The sequence below is a fragment of the Pleurodeles waltl genome, chromosome 5 (assembly GCF_031143425.1).
Source record: "Pleurodeles waltl isolate 20211129_DDA chromosome 5, aPleWal1.hap1.20221129, whole genome shotgun sequence".
Taxonomy (NCBI): Eukaryota; Metazoa; Chordata; class Amphibia; order Caudata; family Salamandridae; genus Pleurodeles; species Pleurodeles waltl.
This window is the reverse complement of record NC_090444.1, coordinates 185,791,067-185,818,789: the sequence shown is the minus strand read 5'-3', so window position 1 is coordinate 185,818,789 and position 27,723 is coordinate 185,791,067.

The following is a 27,723-nucleotide window of genomic DNA, read 5'->3' as shown; positions in this document are numbered from 1 at the left end:
TCTGGTCTAATTTGGTTTTCCATGCTAAGAGGTTTCTACATTCTTCCCCATACTCATAGTGTGCAAACCGACTACTTTGCCACATTCTCCTATTTTTGATTTCTAAAACAACTTCTAGGTCTGCTCTGACTCTCTTCATTGGGGCGTCCAAAATTATTGATTGTTGTTTATCCAAAGACACCTGAGCCTTAAATTGCAACTCTTGTATGGCGGATATAACAGATTCAAAATTTCTTATCTGTTCCTTTTTTTCTTTATGTCTATACAGTAGGCAGCCAGATTAAATAGCCTCCCTCTTATGTAGGCCTTATATGCATCCCAAACTACCTGTAGAGCAGTAGATCCATAGTTCATAGCAAAAAACTCTTTACCATCTCCCTTTAAGCCCTCAACAATCACTTTGTCCAAGAACAAAACCCGGTTTACCGTCCACCTAGGGTTAGTGATTGGTATATCGAGGTCAAGGTATAGTATCACCGCCGAGTGGTCAGATAGATGTTCCGGGGCATGCCCTACACATTTAACTTTCCCCCATAGACTTCTATGCACTAAGAAAAAATCAATCCTGGAATGGTGGCCATATGTCCTATAATAGAAAGTAAATCTAGAACCTACTCTACCCTTCCAGCGCCAGAAAACAACTAGGCCCAGATCTTCCATTGCCTGCTTCAACCAAGTTCTTGTTTTAGGTGAATTCACATTATCTCTAGGGGTAGACTTATCTAAGAATGGATCCACCAAAACATTAAAGTAGCCCCCCCCCCAGCAGGACTGGATATTTTGATGTTAATATATGGGTATGTAAGGCCTGGAAGGGTGCCGGATCATCTATGTTGGAGCCATAGTACCCTACTATTTTAAATCAGGACCAGTATAATCTTGCTTCAACAGTCAACCATCTCCCTCTGGAGTCTGCAGTGACATTGCCCACAGTTGCCCTTATAGATTTTCAAAAAGTATCACAACTCCTTTGACCGCACAGGATTGAGTAGTACTTGCACAATGATCAACCCATTTCATGTGTTTAAGAATATCTTCCCATTCCTCCTGCAGTAGATGGGTCTCCTGGTGAATAATAATCTCTTCATCTATTGCTTTCAAGAACTCCAGAATCTTCCACCTTTGTCTCTTAACCCTAAGACCATTTATGTTCCAGGATAAAACCTTCAACTGTACCTGCTTATTTCTAGACATTACGTAAAAGGGAAGCCCTGTAAACCCCCACCTAACCCAAGTGTAATGTGATCATCAATAGTACACTACATGAGGACTCATTTTTTTTTGTTTTCCCCATATGCTCCCACCCACTCTGAAGAAAGAGCCAACCAATTTTTTAAGACACCCCATAACCCTCCCCTCTCCCCGGGGAACCCTCCATTCTTTCACTAGGATAAACATAGAGTTGCCCCGTATGTGCTCTCCGCTTGGCAGCCAAAAACGTAATTTAGCGTGATGCCTTGATCTGTTCCACAAAGGTACGAACTTCATTCGGGCTCATTTCTAGCTTATCCTACATAACTTTCTCTCCAGCTTTCAGCTGCAGAAAGTTGTGCCTATTTGAGAGTGCCTGTCTCTCATGTTCCTCAACAACTGCTTCCAGTTTGGTCATCCTTTCCGTTAGTATATTTATCTTGCTCTCTATAGCCTCACAAGTTTCTTTAATCTTTTATTGGTTACGTCCTGAAATCTCAAACTTTTCTCTGATTTCTTTTGTTAAAGAAAGCAGGAGGTTTTGAACGTCCAAGTGGGATCCCAGGCTTTGCAACTGATAGGACTCCACCTGGGGTGCAGGTTCTAGAGCTTCAGACAGGAGACGACAACTGCATGCCCAATGGGGGAGTCTATTGCTGCTTGAGGTAACTTAGGCTTCTTATTAAGTTTTTCCAGCTCCTGTTTTTCTGGACCTGCTTCCTCCATAAGAGAGGAGAGAGCAGTAATTTCTTTTAATATCTCAGCACCCCTAATCCTTGGGAAGAGACTTAAAGAATGAAAGCAGTGGCATGGTGATCTTACGATCTTCTACTGGATCTTCTAAAGGGATAACTCCCTTCCTTTTAGGAAGAAAAGGAACGCTTTTATTTGCCTGTTTCTTTTTCAAGTTAGTAATGGTCTGCTGATTTTCAGAGCAGTCACTATTCCTTGCACTGCCACTGATTTACCCACTTCTCATTCCTCCCCTCCCTCATCTTTGAGGGTGCCCCCCCTGCCCCTAAAGACTCCAACTCAGAAAGAGTATTGGTAAGATCCACCTCACCTTTCTGCAGGCTTTGTGTTCGAAAGGCTGGGGCTGATAGAGGCCCCTCAACACGTGTGCACACTCGGCAGCGAGCTGGCATCATGTATCTCAGGTCTTCGGAGCTCTTGGACAGCAATGACCCCCAGTTTCTACTTGTTTCCTCTTCTGGAGGAAGGACACCTCTCTGGCCTCTCGCGCCTCCTGCCCCTTGGAGATCACATCGGGAAGAGAAGTGTCTCCCGTGAAGTAGGCTCCAGGCTGCCTCCGCTCACTCACCGGCTCCGTAGTCGCTCGCTCCCTGCTGCCTCGCTGCCAGGTCTCCACCCAGCTCCATCCCCTTCAGCGTTCGCACACACAGATGATTGAGAGCCCATAAATGAAACCGGAGAGGTCCTGCCTCAAGGAAGAACTCTCTTACATATTTTATTTATTTAAAAATGTGGCATTATCAAGACTTCTGCAGGGCTGCCCAGAATCCAGTGAACTCCCAGCCGTGCCTCTTCAGCTGGCCGCCATGTTCACTAACTCCAACTCTTACCTTTTTTTTTATTCCTTCAGTAGGTTTGAATGCTCTTCCAACTTTTATGCATTCTATTTTATGAGCCTCAGTGGGGTAATTTCTTTCATTACCTTCAGGGTCTGTTGTTTGGGCAGCATTTTCTAGAAGATTCCTGCCAGACCTGTGTATCACGATCTTCTGGAGGTTCCCACTCCCCTCTGTACACCATTTCAACTGCAGAGAGAGCATATTCTTTCCCCTTAGTTGAGGCCTCAAGTCCTGGCCTCCATGTGTCATTGTCTGTTAGGTTTAGATAACATTTCACTTTCAATGGTTTTTGTTCCTCAATCTTTTCAGCTTTTTTCCTGCATCCTTTTAGTAAGGTTTCTCTGCTTTGGTACATACTCCAAATGTAAAGATACGGATGAAGAAGAAGGTTGACGAGATAGTGCCCTGATTATTTACTGATTATTTTTAACTTTATTTCAAGGCTAAGGTAGAAAAAGTCTATGTAATGAACCAATGTATGGACTAAGGCAAGGATGATGGACAAGGAGGTAATGGATTCTCACAGTTTTAATCTTTCTCTTTATCTAGGGTGTACTATGTAATTCTGTTTGCTTCTAGACTCCTCTTGAAGATATTTTGTGCTGCTCCACTAGGAGAATCTTTCCAGATGAATCAATAAAGTGCTACTCTGGAGGATGCAGGTGGCTGGTGCAATGATTTTATTACAAACCATGATGTCTTGCAATATTCTTGATTTTGCTGTACTGGTATTTATGGTGTATCTAATGCTTGACATCAACTAAATCAATCAAAAAGGTGTATAGGAGGAATGCAGGGAGGAGAGACAACACTGTGCTCTATGGACAATGGGAAACCAATTTTACTAGTATCTTGTGGAGTTCTCTTGCTAATCTCTTGGCACCACAATTTACAAGTGTGTCATTTCAATGAAAGTGAAATCATCTGATTGGCTCATTTCACTTTCTTTGCATCAGTGCTTGTGTGGCTATCTCAGCCCCCGAGCACTGATTCAGACTGGAAACATATAGTTGGAAAGGGGAGATTCTCCCCTTTCCAATGAAACCCTTATCTGGTGGATCCCTGCTTGGGGATGGCCACAGGAGGGTGATTCCCAAGCAGGGATCCACTCCACTAGACACCAGGGTGGGGGAGTGGCCACTTGACAAAGGGGTTTTGCTCTCCCTATATTTTCTGGGTACTATTCAGTCTTTCTGATACCCCTGGAGAGCAGATGGGGGCAATATCCCACAATTTGCCCACCAGCCAACTGGTTAAGGGGGCTGGCCGTGATGGCCCTGTCAATGCCCCCACCCAAAGAAAATGGGCACAGTCTTTACGACCGCCCCTTGGGGGCAGATGGGGACAATAGTCCCCGATCTGCCACCGCAGGGGGGTCAAAAAGGCCACTTGCACACCAGGGAATAATTTGTATTATTAATGTATGGGTGGGGAATGGCCATGATTACCCTGTCAATAGCCCAACCCCAAAACAAAATGGGCACAATCTTTCTGCCACCTCCTAGGGCACAGACAGGGGTAATAGCCCCTGATATGCCTCTTGTGGGAGGGGGCAGAAAGCCCACTAGCACACCAGGGAATATTTGTTATTATTAGTTTAGGGCTGGGCGCTGGCCACAATGGCCCTGTCAATGCCCCCACCCAAAAAATGGGCACAGTCTTTCTGTCCCCCCTGGGGAGGCAGATGGGTTTCTCCTCTCACCTCCTGGTCAGCATCTGTTGCCCTCCTCTGTGCAGCTCCACCTGTTGCTGCTGCCTCTGCCTTGAGTGAACTGAGAGCCTGCCTGATTCTCAGTTCAAAACCTACATCCACCTGCAGGGTCCTGCCTGCACATCATTCCTGGTGGCCTAATGGTAATCTGCATGTAAGTATCTTCTGTCTCTCTTTACTCCAGCTTTTACTTCTGCTTTTACTTCTGTTTTTTACTTCTGTGTATTTTTCTGTCTTTTAATTCTATTTGATTCTCTTTCCTTCTTGTCTCTTTCTCTCTCCCTTCACTCTCCCATTTGTTTTCCCCGTGCCATGGCTGCCCAAGCGGCCTCTCCCTCCTCCCTCCCTACGAAGCGTTTTTCCTGCCCTCCTGCCTCCCACATGACCGGACCCCCTGCTGCCCTCCCCTTCTTAATGGCAGCTGCTGCGCACTGAGAGGGCGACTCCTCTTACCTCCTGGTCAGCATCTGTTGCCCTCCTCTGTGCAACTCCACCTGTTGATGCTGTCTCTGCCTCAAGCAAACTGAGAGCCTGCCTGACTCTCAGTTCGAGGCCCACCTCCACCCAGAGGCTCCCGCCTATACCTCATCCCTGGTGGCCTAGTTGCCATCTGCATGTAAGTACCTTCTGTCTCTCTTTACCCCTGCTTTTATTTCTGCTTTTTCTTCTGTTTTTTACTTCTGTGTATTTTTCTGTCTTTTTATTCCATTTGATTCTCTTTCCTTCTTGTCTTCTTATCTCTCCCTTCACTCTTCCCATGTTTACTCCATGCTGCCCCTGCGGCCTCGCCCCCTTTCTCCCCGCAAAGCACTTTTCCAGCCCTCTTGCCTCCCAGCTGACTGGAATCCTCACCTCCCTACCCTTCTTAATGGTGGCCGCTGTGCGGCCACATTACTGGTGTGCCAAAGGCAAGCCCATCTGTGCCCGTCCACACCTGGACCACGCCCAGTGCCATGGAACCTGATCCTCTCTCCATCTGCTGCTTCAACTCCAACACACTATGGCCATGATTTATACTTTTTTGTGCAAAACTGCACCAACGCAGTTTTGCACCAAAAAGTTGAGCACCGGCTTCCACCATTTCTGAGCACCAGCCGGGCACCATATTTATGGAATGGTGCAAGACGGTGCAAAGGGTAGGCTGGCATTAAAAAAATGACGTTAGCCGGGTGGGGCAGGCGGTATGGAAGAAGGGAGTTTTGCACCAAAATATTATGTTAGGCAGGTTAGAGTAAAAAAAAAATGACTCTAACCAGCCTAGCGTCATTTTCTGACACAAAAACAATACATACCACATGGCTCCTGTCTTCGAAAAGACAGGATTGGAAAAGACAGGAGTCACGCCGACCACCCCAATGGCCAGCACAGGGGACCAGGGTCCCCTGGGCATGGCCATTGCAATCAGTGCCATGTAGGGGGGCTCACTTCAGAGTCCCAATTGGCACTTAAAAAACCACCATGGAAATAGGCCCACAGATCCCCTAATGCCTTTCTTGACCCAGGCATTAAATAATGGTGCAAAGCGAGCTTTGCACCATTATTTGACTCCTCCTTCTCCCTGTGCGTGATTTTAGCATGGGGGGATAAATGTGGCGCTAAGGCCATAGAGTCATTTTTTGCACAGGAACGCCTACTTTGCATCTCATTGATGCAAAATAGGTTTCCACGTCTAAAAGATGACCTGAACTCCATAAATTTGGTGCTAGACGGGTCTAGCGCCAAAGTATAAATATGGAGGTAGTTTTGCACTAAATGTAAGTAAAAAAATGATGCAAATTCGGTGCAAAACAAGCATAAATATGCCCCCAAGTGCTCTCAACCCAGGAAGATCCTCAGCCTGCCACCTAGCCAACCTAAGGAACACTCATAGACCTTTTTCATGCCACACATGCTCCCACATGCTCAAACGACCACCACACAATCCTGTACCAAGCACGGATGACCACCTCAAGTGCATACTCCTCAGCACAGGCTCCCTCTTCAAGCACGCAGTAGACGTCACGGACCTCCTCGATTCGACTGCTGCAGATGTCGCCTTCTTCATGGAGACGTAGATCACCACCACCTCTGCCCCGGCAACCTCCATGGCCATCCCGAGCAACTGCAATATCATCCACAGGGACAGAGCCAACTGGCCTGGAGGAGGCATTGCCTTAGCCTACAAGAACACCCTCTGCCTGACAACCACCAACGAGTAACAGTCTCAGCCAACCCATGAACACCTACACTTCCAGATTCAGACTAACCCCAACTCCTCCCTCCATGGCACAGGCCGCCCAACCTCAATTCTGTGAAGACATTGCTGATCTTCTCGCTCCCCACGTGCTCACCTTCTCCCACTACATCCTACTCAGCGACCTCAGCTTCCACTGTGATATCCACGATGACCCAAACACCGCAAACTTCTTGGACAACCTCACAACACTCAACCTCAAATAACTTGTCAACGTCTCCACCCACAGAGCCAGATACATACACAACCTCGTCTTCACAGCAGGGAATAACATCACCATCTCTCACACCACCCAACACCATTTGACCGACCACAAGTGTGTCTACTTTACCTACGTGAAGAACACTGCACGCCACTATGCCCCCTGCTCCTTCGGCAGATGCTGTGGCAAAGTTACAGAAGCACAACTTACCAACGCTCTCAGCAACCTCCACCCATCGGGCTCAGCGGACACGACTGAAGCCACACACAATCCACACCGCTGGTTATCGGAATGCGCCAGCAATGTAGCCCCCTAAGGAAACCAGCAGGAAAGCAACATACCAAAACACCTAAATTGTTTATGACAGACCTACAAGAGTCCAAATGCTTCTGCAGATGACTGGAATGGAAATGGAGGTACAGCAAATAAACCAAAGACTGCTTAGCCTACAAGAACGGAGTCACCAAACACCACCAGAATATCAGAGCCACCAAAAAATCCACCATTAGAGAACACCTCAGCATCAGCAATCACAAGAGCTCTTTGCCATTGTCAAAGAGTTTACGAACCCCGGGACAGGCACCTCATCCATCCCTCCATCCCAAGACCTCTGCAACGACCTGACCACCTTTTTCCACTGAAAAATCCGCGACATTTATGAAGGATTCAAGAACCAAAATGTGCGCTGCCCACAAACACCACGACGGACCCAGCACCACACCAGATCCTGAACTTCTGGACGAACCATCACCAAAGAGGACACCCAAAGACTTATGAGCTCCATCCACTAGGGAGCACACTCGGATCTGTGCCCTCATCACATCTTCAACCTGGCCGGTGCAACCATAGCACCTGAGCTCTTCTGAACTATCAATTGATCCTTCGAGACCGCCACATTCCCTTCAGACTGGAAGTACGCCGAGATCAACCCGCTACTCAAGAAACCCACTGCCGACTCAAGGGAGCTGAAAAACGAGAGACCCATTTCTCTGCTCCCTTTTCCAGCCAAAGAAACTGAAAAAAACATCAACTAGCAACTCACTGAATTCCTCGAGCTACACCAAATCCTAGATCCATACCAATCTGGATTCAGAAGCAACCTCACCACTGAAACAGCACTCCTAGCAGCCACCAATGATATACACGCCATACTGGACCACAAAGGCATGGCTGCACCCATCCTCCTCAACCTTTCCACCACATTTGATACCATCTCCTACTCCACCCTCTGTGCCAGACTCCATGACCCCAGCATCTGAGATAAAGCACTGGAATGGACCAGGTCCTTCCTCACCGGAAGAACACAGACTGCAGCCGTTCACGTCAGAACCCAAAGACACATGCAACGGAGTGCCCCAAGGACCATCACTCAGACTGATGCTTTTCAACATCTACATGGCCCCACTAGCCAAGGTCATCAAACAACACGGGCTAAACATAGTCTCCTATGCCGACGATACCCAACTGATCGTCTCCCTGTCCGATGACCATGTAAAGGCGAAGAGAAATTTCCCTAATGGGATGAGAGCAGTTGCCATCTGGATGGAAGCCAACTGCCTTCAAATTTAACTTGGGCTAGATGGAGATCCTCATAATCAGCTCCACCCCTTCTGCCTGGAATGACTCCTGATGACCCACCGCCCTGGGAAACCCCCCTGCTCCCAATGACCACGCATGCAATTTGGGCATCATCTAGCTCCTCTCTATCCATGACCCACCAAGTCAGCGCCATCTCATCGTCATGTTTCCACACCCTCTGACTCCTTCAAATGATTTTCAAGTAGATCCCCTCCATCACAAGGAAGACCATCATCCACCACCACCATCACCTTCTACGTACCCAACAGACAGCTCTGTTCTTCCCAGGTCGCCCTTGCAACCATTCCTGAGAGCCAGAAGAGCACAGCAGGAGGAAGCTCCTTTACTACCTCGCAGCCAAGACATGGAACACACTACCTCTCAAACTCAGGCAGACCGCATCACTGAAGCAGTTCACGAAGGACCTCAGGACCTGGCTCTTCGATTGAGCAGCAGGCCCCCAAACAGTGCCTTGAAATTGCGGGTGATTAGCCACGCTTTAGAAATCAGTGATTGATTGATTGATTGATAGTCCCCAATCCGCCACCCCGGGAGGGGAAAGAAAGCCCACTAGGCACCAGGGATTTTTTTTAAAATTAGTGTGGGATGGGAGCTTTCCAGTGTGGACATGGCAATGAGCCAACCCTCAAAAAAATGAGCAGTCTTTTTGTACCACTTGGGGGGCAAATGGGGCAATAGCCCCTGATTTGCTTCCTTGGGGGCAGAAAGCGTACTAGACACCAGGGTCTACTAGGGGTGGGGCTGCCCAGAATGGGCATCACAATGCCCTCATCCCACTAAAATTTGCACAAGACTAAAGCATCTCATACCAATGACAAGAAAATTGATATTTGATACTTTTGGGTGTTGATTTCACGTACAGGCCACCAGAGCTTGGCTAATTCCCAATATTGTCCCACTTGCTATGGTGAGCGACTGCACATTTTATGTTTCGGTAGGCTGCTAACTGGAAAAGCCTACCAGACCTGGTCACTTCTGAAAAATAGACATCTGGGGAAGTCTAGCGCAGTGTGCTTCAAATACACCCCATGCCACTTTCTTACCTGCAGTGCCCGGCAAACTCCAACTTTGCATGAAGTCATGCATTGTCCCTACATTTCTGTGATGGGAACTTCAGGAATTAGCAGGAATCCACAATATTTCTACCACCCAGCATTGATCCACCTGTGACAATAAAAACTCTGTCCTACTTGTGTGGCTGGGGCTAGTGCCAGTGACTGGAACGGATCCAACCAAGGTCAATAGGAGTCTCTACGCAAGCACTCCCATTGTCCTTGGTTTGATCCTTTCCTGTTGTAGCACTAGGCCCAACCACACAAGTTTGTCAGAGTTGTTATTGGCACAGGTGGGGCAATGCTGTGTGGTAGGAATTTTGTCGATTTCTGCAGATTCTGTAAGTTTGCATCAAAGAAATGTAAGGAAAATGTCTGATTTCAGGAAAAATGTAAGATTTGCAGGGCATTGTGGCTAAAAAAAACTAGTGGAACCCATGCAAGTCATACCGTCCTCGATTCCCCTAGGTGTCTAATTTTAAAAAATGTACAGGTTGGCTGGGGTTCCCTAGGTGCCGGCTGAGCTAAGGAAAAAAATCTACAGCTATCCACATTGGGAAAAGAGGGTCAGTTTTCGGTGGAAAAATGTGCTGCACTGGGTCTTTCCTCACAAGTGAGGTACCATTTTCATTGGGAGACTTAGGGGAATGCCGGTTGGAAGGAATTTTGTGGCTCCCCAGAGTTTCCTCAGAGTTTTGAGATTCGCAAGGGATTATGGGTAAAAAACATGGGGAGAGCCACACAAGTCAGTCCAACCTGGATACCTTAGGTGTCTAATTTTAAAAAATGTACAGGGTGGCTAGGTTTCCCTAGGTGCCCCTGACTGGAACCCAAAATCTAGAGCTACCCACTTCAGAAAAAGAGGGTCAGTTTTTGGTGGAAAACATACATGTTGTGTTTTGACCTGGTTCCTGTAACGGGCACTAGATCTACTCATACTAGTGAGGTACCATTTTTATCAGGAGACTTGGGGAAATGCCGGGCGGAAGGAAGTTTGTGGCTCACCACGGCTTCCAGAACTTTCCATAACAGAAAGATGGAGAAAATGATTTTTTAAGCAATTTTTAAGGTTTGCAAGGGATTCTGGATAATGAGTCACACCTAGGTGTCTAGTTTTCAAACATGTAGAGGTTGGTAGGTTTCCCTAGGAGTCAGCTGAGCTAGAGCTCAAAGTCCACAGCTAGACATATTTAAACAAATGTGTCAGTTTTTAGTGGAAAACAGAGCTGTGTCCATGTAGCATTTTGGGCCGTTTCTTGACACGGGCACTAGGCCTATCCACACAAATGAGTACCACTTTTATCGGAGAACATAGAAAAGGAGAACAAATTCTATTACCAACTGTCCTTCTCTGCATTGGTGCCTTCCAAATTTAAGACAGAGTATAAAAAAAGTCATTTTGAGAAATACCCTGTAATTCACATGTCAGAACGGGTATTCACAAATTCAGAGATGTGCAAATAACCACTACTTCTAAACTCCATATCTTTTGCCCATTTTGGAAATACGTAGGTTTCCTTGATACCTTTTTTTCACTCTTCATGTGTTACCAAATGAATTACTGTTTATCAGGTATACAATGAAAAACCATTGCAAGGTGCAGCTCAGTTATTGGCTCTGGGTACCTAGGGTTCTTCATGGACCTACAAGCCCTATGTATCCTGGCAACCAGAGGAGTCCAGAGGACATAAGGAGATATTGCTTTAAAAATCTGCCTTAGTAAGAAGAAGTTACTGGAAACATAAGCACAATGGCGGTTTTTTCAACTCAATTTCAATATTTTGTTTATTTTAACTGTTACTTTCTATAGGAAATTCTTGAAGGATCTACACAATGACCCCTTGCTGAATTCAGAATTTTGTCTACATTTCAGAAATGTATAGCTTTCTTGGATCTACCATTAGTTTTACAACCATTTGTACCACTAACTGGAAGGAGACTGAAAGCACAAAAAATGGGTTTTGTCTCAGTAAAATGCCAAAACTGGGTTTAAAGATTTGGGGCCTCATTTACTAAGTTTTGGTGCAGGGCAATGCTGAAACCTTTTTGCTGCACCGCCCTGCATCAAATCAAAAGGGTAGGAATGCACCAGATCTATAAGAGCTGGCACAATCCCATCCTTGTCCCCTGCACTGGTGCACCAATATCTGGCTAGCCCCAACACAAGCACCCTTGCATCATGGTGCAAGGGTGCCTGCATTGCATGGATGATTGTTTACATGAAGGAAGGGGAACCTCCGGCACATAAACAATCAGTAATGGTGTTTTCCTCTTTCTATGTGTGCTCTAGAACGCAGCACACATAGAAAGAGTAAAACACGTGGAGAAATAATTTTATTTCTCCCTGTTGCACCACTTTAATGTCACCCTTGGGATGGCATCAGAATCTGATGCATTCCCAGCCTTGTAAATCTGGGAATGCATTTGATTCCATGGAAGTTGCATGGAAACACCCACAGCATCACCCATGGATTGCCCCTTTCACGTAGAGTTGTAAGCGAAAGGGGGACTTATTGATCATCCATGAAAAGCCACACAAGGTGGCTTTGTGTGGCCTTCTAAATATCGGTCAGCACAATGTGTCACTGGAGCGTCAAAAAATGAGACTCCAGTGTGCAGCTATGTCCTCATAGATGAGGCCCTTGATTTTCTGATTCAAGTCTGCCTGTTCCTGAAAGATTAGAAGATGGTGACTTTAGCACTGCAAACCCTTTGCTGATTGGATTTGCATGGAAAAAAGAAGACGCTTTTTAATGCAGCACTTTTTTCCTATTTTTCCCCAAAACCCCAGAATGTGGCTGTATTTTGACATATTTCTCTGTCCCCTGCAAGGGAATCCACAAAGCCTGGGTACCTTTAGAATCCCGTAGATGTCGGCAAAAAGTACGCAAATTTGGTGTAGATAGCTTACGTGGATAAAAGTTATGAGGGCCTAAGCGAACTGCCCCAAATAGCCAAATAAAGGCTTGGTACTTGGGAAGGAGGAATGTCTAGCAACAAAAGGGTTAAGCATTTATGCAGCACAAAAACAGTAATAAAGTGAATATACAACATATAAAAATCCCACACAAACTTAGGACAATAGAGAACATTGTAATAAATAACATGACAGCAAAACAAAATAAATGTTTCAAATTATTAGTGAAATCTAGTGCTTCTAACATTTAGGGCTAGGCAGGAGCAGCACTTCTAACACTACTTCCAAGAGTTTAGGACCTCAGTGCACCACCTGAATGCAGGTGCAGGGTTCATGTCTATGGACCTTTTTATGTCCCTGTAGCTCACACAAGAGCCCAAACCTGACATCCCTAGCTGGTACCAATTAAACGTTAGAACTTATTAAATGTAATAAGCTAACACAATGGGAGAGATTGGCCTTGCAGTAGTGACAAACTAACTTAGGAGTTTTTCACTATCAGGACATGAAAAAAACAAAATCACATGTCCTACTTTTTAAATACAACACACCCTGTCCTATGGGCTTTTTAGGTCCTACCTTGGGGTTCCTTATATGTACCAAGAATGAAGATTTAGACCTGGTAAAAGATTTATTTTGCCTGGTTGAATTGGCAGCGTGAAAACTGCACTACAGGCAGCAACTGCTCACCTGAGACATGTTTTAAATGACTACTTAAGTGGGTGGAGCAATGATTGTTACAGGCCCATTAGTAGTATAGCATTTAATTTACTGGCCTGCAGTACATGTAGTACCATATATTAGGGAAGTATTTAAAACATGCCAGTCAAGTGTAAGCCAATTATACCAGCACTTTAGCACTGGGTAACAGTGGCAAAGTGAACAGTCCTGATGCCTACAAAAATGAAATTAAAAAAATAGAAGCAGTAAAGGCAAAACCTGCAGGTTCACAAAACAGACACTCAGCTCTGTGCTGTGTCATTAAAGCTTATCATGATGTGGCCCCTGGTTTTGAGTGTTTCTGAGGATGCATGTGTACCAAAGATGGTTTGTGGGTAGTCCAAAACCTTTTGGAAGTAATTTTCCACCCTGAAAATGGTAATCATATGTACTCCAATCAAGGGTAGAAGAAAGGGCTGCATACACAAAATGTAGGCCCTCATTGCGACCCTGGTGGTTGGTGTTAAATAATACCGCCCACAGGCCCGCAGTAATTACTGCCAAATTATGACCATGGCGGAAAGATCTCCGATAGACAGCCAATGAACCACACCGACCGCCAGGGCAGAAACAACAGGCACCATGGCGGTAGCCGCCTACAGCCAGACGGAAGACAAAGTTCTGCCCACCATATTATGACAAGACCATCCGCCACCTTTTCCGGGGCGGTACCAACGACATCAAAAGCCTGGCGGAAACAGACCTCAGAAGGGAAAGGACTCACTATTGGAGACACAGGGAACAACCAAGCCGTCATGGAGCCCGAGCTGCATGTCTTCCCCTGGTTTTCTACGTGGTGCTCCACCACGAACACCAACGCTGGCGAAGACGACGATGGTGAGTACAGCTGCCTAGCATACAAGGGAGGGAGGGAGGAAAACGAGAGTGACAAACACACGCATGACACCCCCCCAACACCATACACACAATCAGCTGAATTACTAAAACATTTTTACTCCGTACCTTGGATAAATAATGCAAGGACAAAACAATTTTGAAAAAGTGAATGTAATGAGAGCAACACATAAAGATAAATAAGTGAGGCAAGATAATAGATATATGCATATGTACACAAAAAGGGACACAACCCAGTCCACAATGTACGTAGTCCACATGGCCACAGGCCAAAGTCCAAGGCCACACATGGCACCTGCCTCAACATGGAGTGAACACTGCAGGGGCATCAGTTGGGAAATAGGCAGGCACCTCAGAGGTACGGGGGACAGGGGGGCACCTCAGCCGGCAGATGTAACAAGACCACTGGTTCTGGAGGGGGAAACATGCCCAGTGCTAGGTCCTGGGGAGTGCAAGTCCACAGTCTCTGGAGTGAGCAACTTGCCCACTTGCTATGGAGGGGGCAACATGCCCTGTGCTTGGTCCTAGGGAGTGCAAGGCCACAGTCTCTCAGGTGGGTGTCTTGCCCACTGGTTCTGGATGGGCATTGTACCCTGTGCTCTTGATCTTGGGGAGTCTGGGTAGGTAGGTGTCTTACCCACTGGTTCTGGAGGGGGCATTGTGCCCTGTCCTCTTGATCCTGGGGAGCCTGGGGTAAGTGGGAATCCTACCTACTGGTTCTGGAGGGGGCCTCGTGCCCTGTGCTCATGATCCTGGGTAGTATAAGGTCACAGTCTCTCAGGTGGGTGTCATATGCACTGGATTTGCAGGGGGCAGGCCGCACAGCAGCCCACGGAGGCAGGATTACATACCGTCTGCCAGCGGTGACGGCTGCTCACTGGAGGTGGTGGTGCTGCTGCTGGTGGGGGGACGCTCCTGCCCATCCCCTGCAAACTTGGACGCCTGCTGACTGGAGGTGGTGGTGCTGCTGCTGGTGGGGGAGGTTCCTACCCATCCCCTGGAAGCTCGAGCGGCTGATCACTGGAGGTGGTGGTGCTGCTGCTGGTGGGGGGAGGCTCCTGTCAATCCCCTGCAACCTCTAACGGCTGCACAACCATGGTTGGTGGTGGGGGCTCCGTCACAGTTCCTGCCCCAGGCCCCTTGCTCTTCCTCCCTGCCGGTGCTGACTCCCTGCTCTTCCTGGCAGCTGAAAAGACAAAAGTGGTACAATAGTAGGGACAGATCAAATTACTCACAATGAACTTCTAAATTGATCATTGGCAATGTATTTTAATTACAACAAAGTAATTCTCTGCGTTTTTAGGACATAAAACCCAAGCGACAGACAAACAATATATGTTTACTATCCAAAATAGATTTATATCACAATTATTTACAGAAACATCTATAAAAATATACACACATATACAGATACGGTCTCCACAATTATTTGGAAATGTGGTTGTCAAAATGTATTGAAACTGTCATCCACATAAAAGAGATGGTTGCCAATGTTATTACATTGAATATTTCTGATTTCCTTGAGCACTTATTACGGGAAAGATGTGAGCTCTAATCCAAGTCCATACGTTAACTATTTTTATTGCAACCTCCTTGTATAAAGGTCAACACGTTTCGGCCCTTTTACATACGGGCCTCTTCAGAGCTCATGGAGAGATAAAGACCTAACCATCATGCTTACAACAGGCTATAGATCGTCTTACATTATAAGGGTTTCCAAACTTGCAGCCTCAATATATTTCTATCATAATAAAAGATCTGTATAGCGTCCGGCAAAACAGCTCTTCTTACTGCGTTTCCTTTACTGTTGCTTCCTGGCAGCTGGGGAAGGCTCCTTTGTCTTCCTGGCAGCTGGGGCAGGCTCCTTTCCCTTCTTAGCAGCAGCTGGGGCAGGCTCCTTTCCCTTCTTAGCGGAGGCTGGGGCAGGCTCCTTTGTCTTCCTGGCAGCAGCTTGGGCAGATTCCTTGCTCTTTCTGGCAGCTGGGGCAGGCTCCTTTCCCTTGAGACTGCCTGGTGCAGGACATGTGCCCTGGATCCTTTTCCACGACGAGTGGGTGTGGTGACGACTGGGCCCGTGGACTGGGTGGCTGAGGTGCTTGGCTGGGTTCTTCCCACCCTGGCCAGACGTGCAGGATGGAGGGAGGGGTAGGGAAGAGGTTAATGGTGGATAGGAACAGTTTTTTACAGACATTGGGGCGGGAAGAGGGAGAAGGTTTGGGAGTGGAGGAGGAGGAAGTGGTTGTTGGAGGTGTCTGTCTGCTGAGTTTGGGTGCAGGTGCATGGGATGGATGCTGTTGTGAGGTGGATGGCTCTTGGGTGTCTGAGTGCTTGCATTTGTGTACCTTAGGAGGGGGGGACAGACACAGTGGGAGAGGACACAGGGGACGTGTGCATGGCTGTTGTGGAGGTGTCTGCCAGTCAGGTGTGTGTTCTGCTTGGTGTGGTGGTGATGCTGGGAGAGGATGATGATGGCCATTTTGGGGGTGGGGGCAGGCCCTGGATATTTGCTGCGTCACTGGTGAAATTTGGACATACTAGACAATTCACACTTACCCATTACAAGTTAACAGCATGCAAAGTTCTGTTGTAGCCCCATTGTTCAGTTTGTGACTGGCTCCTCAATCTTTTGCCCCATATATTGCTACCGCTGCGGATGAATAGGAGATGGAGACATACCCCCGTGTACAGACCCCTGGTGGACTTGGCAACAATGGAGGACAGGCAAATCATCCTCACCTATGGACTTGACAGGACCACAATCACAGAGCTGTGTGCCCAATTGGAGCCTGACCTGGTATCTGCTCTCCGTCACCCTACTGGGATCCCCCCTCTTGTGCAAGTTCTATCAATGCTCCATTTCCTGGCAGCTGGTTCTTTCCAAGTGACAGTGGGCTTGGCAGCAGGAATGTCACAGCCAATGTTCTCAATAGTGCTGACCAGAGTGTTGTCTGCCTTGATTAAACACATGTGCTACTACATTGTATTTCCCCAGGTTGAAGATTTGGCCACTGTGAAGGCTGAGTTCTATGCAATGGGACATATCCCCAACATAATTGGGGCGATTGATGGAACACATATTGCATTTGTTCCCCCCGTCAAAATGTACAGGTCTTCAGAAATCGTAAGAGTTTCCACTCTATGAATGTACAGATGGTGTGCTTGGTGGACCAGTACATCTCCCATGTCAATGTTAGTATCCACGGTCAGTACATGATGCCTTTGTCCTGAGGAATAGCAGCATCCCAAATGTGATGGTCCAACTACAGAGGCACAGAGTTTGGCTAATATGTGAGCCCTGGTCATCACCCAGTATATGTTGGTGTATGGGTATGGTGTGGACCATATGGGATAGTATGTTGCTAAATGTTGTCCCTCAATATTACAAGCGACTCTGGTTACCCCAACCTATCATGGCTGCTGACCCCTGTGAGGAATGCCAGGACAAAGGCAGAAGAACATTATAATGAGGCACATGGGTGAACAAGAAGGATAATAGAAAGGACCTTTGACCTCCTGAAGGCCAGGGTCAGGTGCATCCATCTAACAGGTGGATCCCTGTGCTACTCACCCAAGAAGGTCTGCCAGATAATAGTGGCATACTGCATGTTGCACAACCTTGCCCTGAGACACCATATGCCTTTTCTGCAGCAAGAGGAGGCTGGAGATGCCCGTGTGGCAGCAGTGGACCCTGTGGTCAGTGAGGATGAGGAGGCAGAGGATGAGGATGAGTACAACAGAACATCAGTCATCAGACAATACTTCCAATGACACACAGGTAAGACAAAGTTACTTCACATTTCAATGACATTTTTGAAATCTCTGTGGCACTGGCATGCTGTTATTTCCCACTTCTATGCCCACTTACTGTACCCTTTGGCAATTCATTTTACAGATGTTGGTGACATCACATATGCACCTGGTGTGATCACTGCAGCCAGCTACAGGTCATTAACCTATGCTCATTTTCTGTACAGTTGAATTGCAATGTTTGTACCTGTTTTAATGAATACATACTTCATAATTCATTTTTTTCAAGGATGTTTATTGAAGTGCCAAAATATTGAGGGGCAAGTTCAATGGGATGGGGTGATGATGGAGGAAAGTCCAAGGTATTGTTCCAGTCTATTTGTAGCACAAGTGCATTGTCCAAGGGGACATAGGAAGGGGAGCAATGGCAGTTCAAGGTGTACAGGGTGGGACACAGGGATGACAATCAGGAGAGTCTCATTTCCTGGCGGTGGTCTTGGCAAGTGTGTCTGGCTTCTTTCTGGATCACAGGGAATGTTTCTTGGGTGGTTCACCTTATGCAGGGGGAGGGGAGCTGGTGGCCTGTTTGTCCTGTGGTGGGGCCTCCTGGTCACTAGCGGCAGCGTATGTGGGAGGCTCTTCAGATGTCTGGCTAGTGGCAGGGTCCCGCTGTTGTGTGACTGCCTCCCTCATAATGTTGGCCATGTCTGCCAGCACCCCTGCTATGGAGACCAGGGTGGTGGCAATGGCCTGAAAGTCCTCCCTGATCCCCTGGTACTGTCCCACCTGCAGCCGCCTGTTCTCCTGCACATTGTCCAGGATCTGGCCCATCGTGTCCTGGGAATGTTGATATGCTCCCAGGATCTCTGCAAGTGCCTCCTGGAGAGTTGTTTCCCTGGGCCCATCCTCCCTCTAGCACACAGCAGTCCTCCCAGTATCCCTGGTGGCCTGTGCCTCTGTCCCCTGAACCGTGTGCCCACTGCCACTGACCCCAGGTCCCTGATTGTCTTGTGTGTGAGGTGTGGCCTGGGGTCCCCTGTAGAGGTGGATACACTGCTGATTGACATGTCCTGGGAACAGAGGTATGGGTATGCTGGGTGGGTGCTGTGGTGGTGTTTCCTGATGGGGGAGGCTCTGTGGTCTTCTGTGACCGGGCCTGGGTAACCGGCTGTCCAGAGGTCCCTGATGGGCCAGGTTGGTCATCTAGATCCAGAAGACCAGAGTTGCTGTCTTCACTGTGGGCCTCTTCTGATGGGGGACTGGATATTGCTGGCACCTGCTCTCTGCTGACATTAGCTAGGGTACCTGTGGGGATGTAAATAATGTGATATTGTTTCTGTGTCTGGCATATTGTGCATCCGTGGCTTGCCCTCTTTGGTTGTATTGGCAGCTTTCACTTGTGTGAGTTGGCATATGGTGGGATAGCTGATTCTCTCTAGTGTGCATGCTTTAGTGAGTGGTGTCCATGCAGGGCTGTGAGTGGTGTCCATGCATTTGTATGGCATGCATGGATTGGCATTGGGATGAGTGAGATGTGATGGGGGGGTATGTGGGATGTGCTGGAGTGATTGGAGTGAGGGTGAGGGTGGGTGTATGTGTTGGCATGCAGGTAGGGGGTAGTAGTAGTAGTAGAGAGTTGACTTACCAGGGTCCAGTCCTCCTCCTACTCCGGCCAGGCCCTCTGGATGCATGATTGCCAAGACTTGCTTGTCCCATGCTGTTAGTTGTGGGGTAGGAGGTAGGGGTCCACCGCCAGTCTTCTGTACAGCGAGTTGGTGTCTTGCTGCAATGGAACGTACCTTCCCCCGTAGGTCGTTCCACCTCTTCCTGATGTCATCCGTAGTTCTTGGGTGCTGTCCCATGGCGTTGACCCTGTCCACGATTCTCCACCATAGCTCCATCTTCCTAGCTATTGATATCTACTGCACCTGTGCTCCAAATAGCTGAGGCTCTACCCTGATGATTTCCTCCACCATGACCCTTAGCTCCTCCTCTGTGAATCAGGGGTGTCTTTGTGGTGCCATGGGTGTTGTGTGAGGTGTGTAGTTGAGGGTGTGTAGGGTAATGTGTTGGGGTGTGTGATGTGGGGTGCGTGGGTGGTGTATAGGTGTAAATGGTGTGTGGCTCTGGTTTTGTCTGTGGTCTTGGTGTCTGTCTCGTGCCAATGGTTTGTAGTCGTAAAGGGTTGTGGGTAATGTGGTTGTGTGTTTTATAGTGTGTTGGGGTGTGGGTGTGGTGTTTGTATGGGTGTCAGGTGTGTGTTATTTAAATTGACCAATGTAATGTTGTTTTGTATGTGGGTGTCCATTGTGAGCACAGCGGTATGGACCGCCAATGGTTTACCGCCACTGAATATCCATTGTGGTGATTCGTGTGTCATAATGTGATGGGTGTTGTTCTGTTGGCGTAACGGTGTGGGTTTTGATACCACCACTTTATCACTGACCTTTGGTGTGGCAGAATTTTGTATGTGGCTGAATATTGACAGATTGGTGTATGTGTGTCAAAATATGGTGAACGGATATCTGCCGCCGTGGCGGTAAGTTGGCGGCAGTCAGTGTGGCAGTAAGTGAGATTTACCTTAATGTCATAATGAGGGCCTTAATCTGCAAAAAGAGGTTGCAGACTGCTAACCAAATTTTTACCAATCAAATCTGATTTAGTGAATCCACTATGTTCCAGTAGGCTAGTTTACAAAATTCTTATTCATAATTATGGCCCCTATTTTTTAGCATTCACAAAGGGAAAAATGTCCTAAAGGTATCTCTTCTCTTTTGCAAATACGTTTTGTAACTGGATTACTGTTGCAAAACATTGATTCATCCCATACTTATTAGGCATTTGAAGGAGATGTCTACAACAATCCCTTCCAACTAGTGAGTGGCATGAGGATGCAATCCTATTTTAGTCGCAGGTAAAAGTATAACGACTCCTACAATGGGATTCCTACATAGGAAAAACCTACTTTGTGGTGGAAAACTCCAAATTGGAGTGCTTGAAACCATTACATAGGTTCCTACATTATGCTTTAAGTCCCTTTCTGGAGATGTAGAAGATGGTGGACAAGAGGTTTCTACTACAGCAAGAAAAAAAAAAACATTTGGGAAACCAAAAAAAGTTTCCTAGTGCCAACAACATGATACTTTGCATTTGTACACTCACAAATGGACCCTTGTTGCATTTCCAATTGCCTTCTTGAGGTACTCTTAGAATTATTTATGAATTGCAAAGAATTAAGAAATGTACTCAAACTCTAGGCCTAATTTAGTTAATTTTCAAATGTATTTGTGAGTCACAACCATAGGACCTGATTGATAAAGATTAATTCTGTAATTAAAAGTAAACTACTGCTGAGTTACCTATGATGTACTTCATAAAGTATAGGAGTAAGCATGCAGGCAAAAAGGCTTGTGTATCAGAACCTTAGAACATTCCATAAACTCTATATACAAGAGACTGCATCATCTGATTCAATTTTAATTATGTTGCCTCAAGATCTAATCTATATTCAACTAATCTATATATGTGGGCTTTTTGTAGACTATACTCATCAAATGTAACTGCCTCACAACACTTGCTCACTTATTGTGAAGGACTAGGTGACATTAATGAAAATTAGAGCAACGTGGTTTGGTATGACTTTGCAAGGTGTATGATATTCTAACAGCATATGGGAGATAGTCATTGACATCAAGCAATATGGGAGTTTTGGTCAATGCAAGATGAAATTCACTTTCTTGGCCATGAAGATAACCCATGCTCTAAATGTATTTCTTAATTTTCTTCATATTCCTGTTCTTACGATCTACAGATCACTTTGTTTTTATTATTCCCATGTTGTGTGCCAAGGTTAATAATTTCAACTATGTTTCATATGGCATTCCTCTAAATAGTATTGCAATGTTTGAAGAGCTCAATAAAGACTAAAATACATTAAATTCAGATACTGTACCCTGTTTTTTACCAAACACACATATTAGAGTAGTGGATTACACAAAATAAGATTGTTTATACAATTAGACAGTATACACCTTTTCACCTACTGCTACACCTGCCATCACTAATCTGCTAGATTTGTGTAAAACGTCATAAAACACAGAATAAGTTTTGTTGTACAAGAGGAAGGAAGAAGAGACATGTGAAAATTATGGCAACGCACACCATTCAACTTGCCATTCTTTGGACATGTCTGATTATGACCCCAACAAAATACACCCTGGCAGCAACCCATCCACTTGAGGTCATCTGAAAAATACCCAACAGTATAACTATTAGTCCAAAAGCATCAGGTCTCTTGGGATCAGTAGATATCACTGTTCTCTGTTTTCCTTTACCCTTTATGGTTATTGGTAGGAATTAATTCCTTCTATCACTTAGACAATTTCACTGTTGTTCAATCACCTCCCATGCCTTCAGGAGCCATATTGCCATTGGTGAGGTCAACAACAACTTCCATATTCTTTTCCATCACCAAGATTGCTGATAAAAGGAATTGATGGACATTTCTTAGGCTATATCCCTCTGATGCCCAGTATGACAAGCCTGGGATCACTTTGTACATTAAAGTCAAAATTATCTCTAGTGGCTGCCTCAAAACCCCTTTCGAGAAATATGTAACTTGGAATATTTTATCAACAATGAAGGGAGGAGTCCATCTTCTCTCAGCATCTCCGGAGTCTCCAGTACAAGCCATACATATTTTGGTACATTTTTTAAAGTTCTTACAGAATAAATAAGAGATATTGCTATGCTGAATTGTCTAGCCACATTTTAAAATGTCATGCCATAACCTCTTTCATCCCGTCAGCTGGATCCATTGAGTGTAATAGTTTACTATTTTTCAGTATTCACAAACAAGCAGTTTAATAGCAACTTTACAACTGAAGAGACTCCACAGTATGGGGGAGGAACTCCACACATGAAAAGATATGCCTGTCCTATCTTTTTGTGTGCAGAGTTCTCCGCCCCAACTGCAGACTCTCTACAACCATACAGTTACTATTAAATTGCTTGTTTGAGAATACCAAAAAAGAGTAAACTTATACAATAGTGTAAGTTTATTTGTAAACCAGGTTCATAGACTATGCCTTGACAAGATATTGATGTATCTGCAGCACTTCCCCCCGTTGATTGTCAGTTTGATGGTCAGACATAAGAACATTTTAGCAAACTCATTTTTCCACCTGGGTGTAGTTCTGGCACAGTTTTGTAGTGTGACACCATCAGCTTCACTTGTTGTATTTTTCAATGTAACAATGACCACATATGCATGTTAATGTTATATGAATAAATGTTGTGTATGTTATTGTTTCTCTTATAGAAAAGAGCTGAGACCAGCTACAAGTGAGTATCTTTGCATGCATTTCTTCAGTTTTGTTTGTCTATGTATGTGTTGACTGCACACTAAGGGTATTGAAATAGACAAATAGGGATCATTATAATCCCGATAAAAACGTCTTGACCCTTAGCACCAATTAAGAAGGTTGCACTATGCCAACTAAAAATTAGGATGGTGGAATACTAATTCCCCCTTCCCAACCCTTTACTTCTAATATTGTCTGAAAAAAACAAAGACAATAAATGATTGATGGGTATTTCACGATAATTTTACGTCTATTAATATAGTTACCACAGAGCACCTTCACAAAATATAAAGTTATTAACGGCCTATCTTAACAGGATTTATATTAGGATGTAGACAAGCCTGATGATGAAGCATACCACAAGTGTGGCTGAGGGCCCTTGGTTTTGACTTGCACATACCTTCATAAGAAGCCTCACCCTGGGGCTCTAAATACCTAGCTATACTTTGCATTGATCAAGTTATATCAGGATTATACATTATTGGAGTAACTATACCATGACTCATTAAACATTTAAATAAATCAGTCATCAAAACATTTACTACAGACACAAGGATCTTGTAAATGTCTCCCAAGAAGCCATCAGTCGTTTTGTAGGCTGGGGTGTTCGGCCAAATACACTATTGCTGTAAAGGACTATTTCTCCCTTGGCAGGAGTTAGAATTTGTTAATCAAGTTACCACTCAATTTGCCACAGTTCATAGAAGTTATTTTCAGGCAGGGACTATGAGAAATGTTGGTTATAGAAAATGAGGTAAAGTTGGTTTTGAAGGAGATAAAGGCATTCTTGAGTGAGAGAATAATTGAGAACATTAAAATCTCCCTTTATTACCTCCAGGGAAATTGGTTTGCCGAAGGAGCAGACTTCTGTAGGGGGGACCATAACTAGCTCTTTGTGAAGCTGTAGTTTGGAGAGCTTCCATCAAGAAACTACTGTTGCATACCATACCACTTCAGTGATGGATGTGGGTAAAAGTCCATATGAAGATAAAACCATGAACTTTGTTGAGGGTAAGATAAGGGGTAAGATGAAGAGGATAGTTACAGTAAAGGTATTTAGGATGAACCACAGGTGCAGTACCAGGTGGGAGATTGGGTGAGAGTGAAGAGAGGAAGGATTGTAGGAAATGAGTGATTGTATTTCTCTGAACCATGCTCTGGGTCGCAAGGCTAGCTAAAACACATTACTATTGAGTGTCTCATGATTCTGGTGAGGTGCCTGGAACCATGGGGGGAAAGGTATGATGTTGGGGTCAAGGTTGCCACTTGTGAGTTAGTTAATTTAGAATTAAAAGTACTTCTAAAGTCTCAAACTACCTTATTTTTGCATATGTCACCCTAGGGTCCGCCCTAGGTGACCCAAGGGTTGGGTGCAGTGTAACTATAAGCAGGGATCTTATAAAAGATGTTTTATAATCCCTGGTGAGGGAAAACAGCTACATTAGTGTTTTCCCCATTGTAGTCAATGGTCTCTTTAGGCTAACATTGGGAGACATTATTTTAAAACAATAAAGTCCTATTTCCAATACGGATGGGACAAATATAGCACGTTTGCTACCAAATTAATGTTATAATAAATGCAACAACTTCCCAATGCTGAATGTAAAAAAACTAGCAAAGGGAAAGAGTTTTAGAACTGTTTCTGAAAGTTACCAAATTCCACCCTGTAGTGCCCTTTCCTGATTGGTCAGCCTGTGGCAGCGTTAGCCTATCTACCTTAATGAGGTGTAAAGTGGCCTGGGCTGAGACAAAGGAAGCATCTGGTGGGCATAGAACTGTTGCAGCAGATGGCAGAACAGGATGAGGGAAGAGTAGCCAAACTGGTGTTCAAAGGAAGGAAAGCCACTTGGGACAGAAACTGGACCTCCCCCATTTCCTGCTGGAAGGGGTGTGTTAAGAGGGACTAGGTCATGCCAGTGGGTGCACTTAGCCAGATATAACCTCTAAGGATGGACTTTTGCCATCTTGGATTTTCACAGAATGTTCCTTTCTGGGATTTATTTTTGCCACACTTCACAGGAAGTGGTCATCCCAGAGGGTGGTGGACTGCACCCCTTTGGACAGGAACACCCCCTGCTTCCCAATGGAAGGCAAGGATAAGCATGGCAGAGCTGCCCCACAATTCAGATCCCTGATGGACGAAGATACTGGAGAAACAGGACTGTCTGACTAGACCCCTGACCTGTACCTGGGCTGCACCAGCTGTGCACTTTGGGCTTCAACAAGAAAAAGACTTTGCCTTGCTTCTTCAACTCCAGGAGTGGACCTCTGTAAGCTACAGGTCTGGTTACAAAGAAACTGACCAGAGTCCCCTGCATCAAGTCCTGCAAGAGGAGCCCAGATGACAAGTTTCCAGTGGCCATTTGAGGGTTCTGGCTATGTGCATTCTGGGAACTGTAGTGCTAACTTCCAAGGAGCAACTCAGAGCTTCTGGAACCTTGGATCAAGTTTGTGGACACTTCAAGAACCCAAAAAGGACTTCGGAAAGAACATCCAGAAGTTTGGAGTTTGGAGCAACCTTGAAAAAAAAGCTCCATAAGTGGATCGACCTGACATAGAGAGTCAAGCCGGCTACCTTCAACCGTGAACTGGCCTTAATATTAGGTTCATCCTGCTGAAAGCTTCAGAGCTCTAGAATTCCAGGATTTGACTTAGGGCTCACGGAAAGGCAATCTGATGATGTTGCAACAAAATCCGCTTGCTTAGGAGGACCATACGACGTTGAGAAAGAAAAGCTCAAGGAAAGTTTCCAAGTGTGAAGGTAAAAATTTGACCAAAGCCTCCCGCTCAGTGTATTCAAGCAGGGCTCCATCGGGGTGGGCCCCAACTTTTGACTTTTCCCCTGTCGAGTGTGGCCAGATGTCCCCAGTTGACGATTTTGTTTTTTAGGCACTAGAAAGCAGTTTTTTAAATATAATCTTTAACAATTCATATCTCTGGTTTCATACATTGGATTTGTGTTTTGGTGTCATTTTAAAGATAAAAATATGTTCTATTGCTATAAATTGGTATTTTTTATTGTGTGTTGTATTTTACTTATTTCCTGGTTTGTTGATAACAGATGCTTCACACCTGTCTCCTAAATTAAGCCTAGCTGTTCGTGGGTCAAGCTACCAAGGGTTGAGCAAGGATTGATTTACTGAGACCTTTACTTGACCGAGTGGGGATTTGTGGCCTATTGCTCAATGTAGGTACCTACCTGCCCTTACCAATAATCCACTTTCCAACATTCTTGGTGGTGGTACTTGTGTTTGATATCACAATACATTGTTAAGTGAAGCAAATTTAAAATCCTCTAAATTGTCCTAGTGCAGAAAATGTTTTTGATTTTTTTTACTTTGGTCAATTTTCAAATAATTGATTTTTGTGATTTTTCTAAATTCCTGATTCAATTTTTGCAAAGTTTTTTTCCTAAGTGACACAGAACCTAGGGATACCATGGAGCTTGATCTGGCTACACTACCCACACTCACTGTTGTCCAGCTTTGGGGGTTGTATACTGAAAGGGGTTGGCACCAGCCACTAACACTTAGAAGGCTGAGCTGGTAAGTCCCTTAGAGCCTGGGCAGAAGAGGATCCAGTGGGAGAGGAGAGGGAAGATGCACGCTTCCACCTCTCAGGGGAGGGAGAACTTCTGCACCTCAGAGATGTTGAGGAAGATGTGTCATCCCTCCACACAGTATCCAAAGCCTGCCTAGAGCTAGTTGGACGAGAGGGCTCACCTCAGAGGGAGAAAACCTGTCCCTCAGGAAAAGAGATCTGGAAGCCCAGCTGGCCTATATAGCTCTAGAGGCAGAGAAGTTAGTCAGAGAAAGGAAGAAGTGGGCAAGAGAAGAACAGAGAGATAGTGGCAGTAAAATAGAATTTGAGGTGTCCAGGGGTGGTGGGTTTTGCCCCAGACTACCCAAGGGGATTGTCCCTAACTATCAAGAGGGGGGTGACATTGACAAGTGGTGAAAGCCTTTGAGAGGGCTCTCAGGGTGAGGAAAGTTAGACCTGACTACTGGGGTTCACTGTTATGGGAACTGATTCCAATGTCTGGGAGGGATAGACTCCTGACCCTAGGGGATGATGAGACAGAGTCCTATCCCATTATGAAGAGATTCCTCATCCAGAAGTGGGGGCTCACCCGAGAGCAGTACAAGATAAGGTTTAGGGTTACCTAGAAGGTCAGTACCCAGTCCTGGGTTGACTTTGTGGACAACTTAGTTAAGGCACTAGCGGGATGGATACAGGGTTACAAGATAAGCACCTATGAGGGGCTGTACAGTTTAATCATGAAAGAGCACCTTCTGACTAATTGTGTCTCAGAGAAGTTACACCAGTATCTGGTAGATTTTAAGTTGTCCAAACCCAGGGACCTGGGGCAGGCAACTGATGAGAGGGTAAGAACTAGTTTCCCCAAAACTCCCAGAGGTAATCAGAAGAAAGGAGGACAGTGTCCCTCCCAGGGAAAAGAAGATAAATAAATCCAACAAGTCCTAGCAAGAGTTCCCAAAACCTGCACAGGGAGGTGGAGCCCCAAACTGTGCCACTTCCAA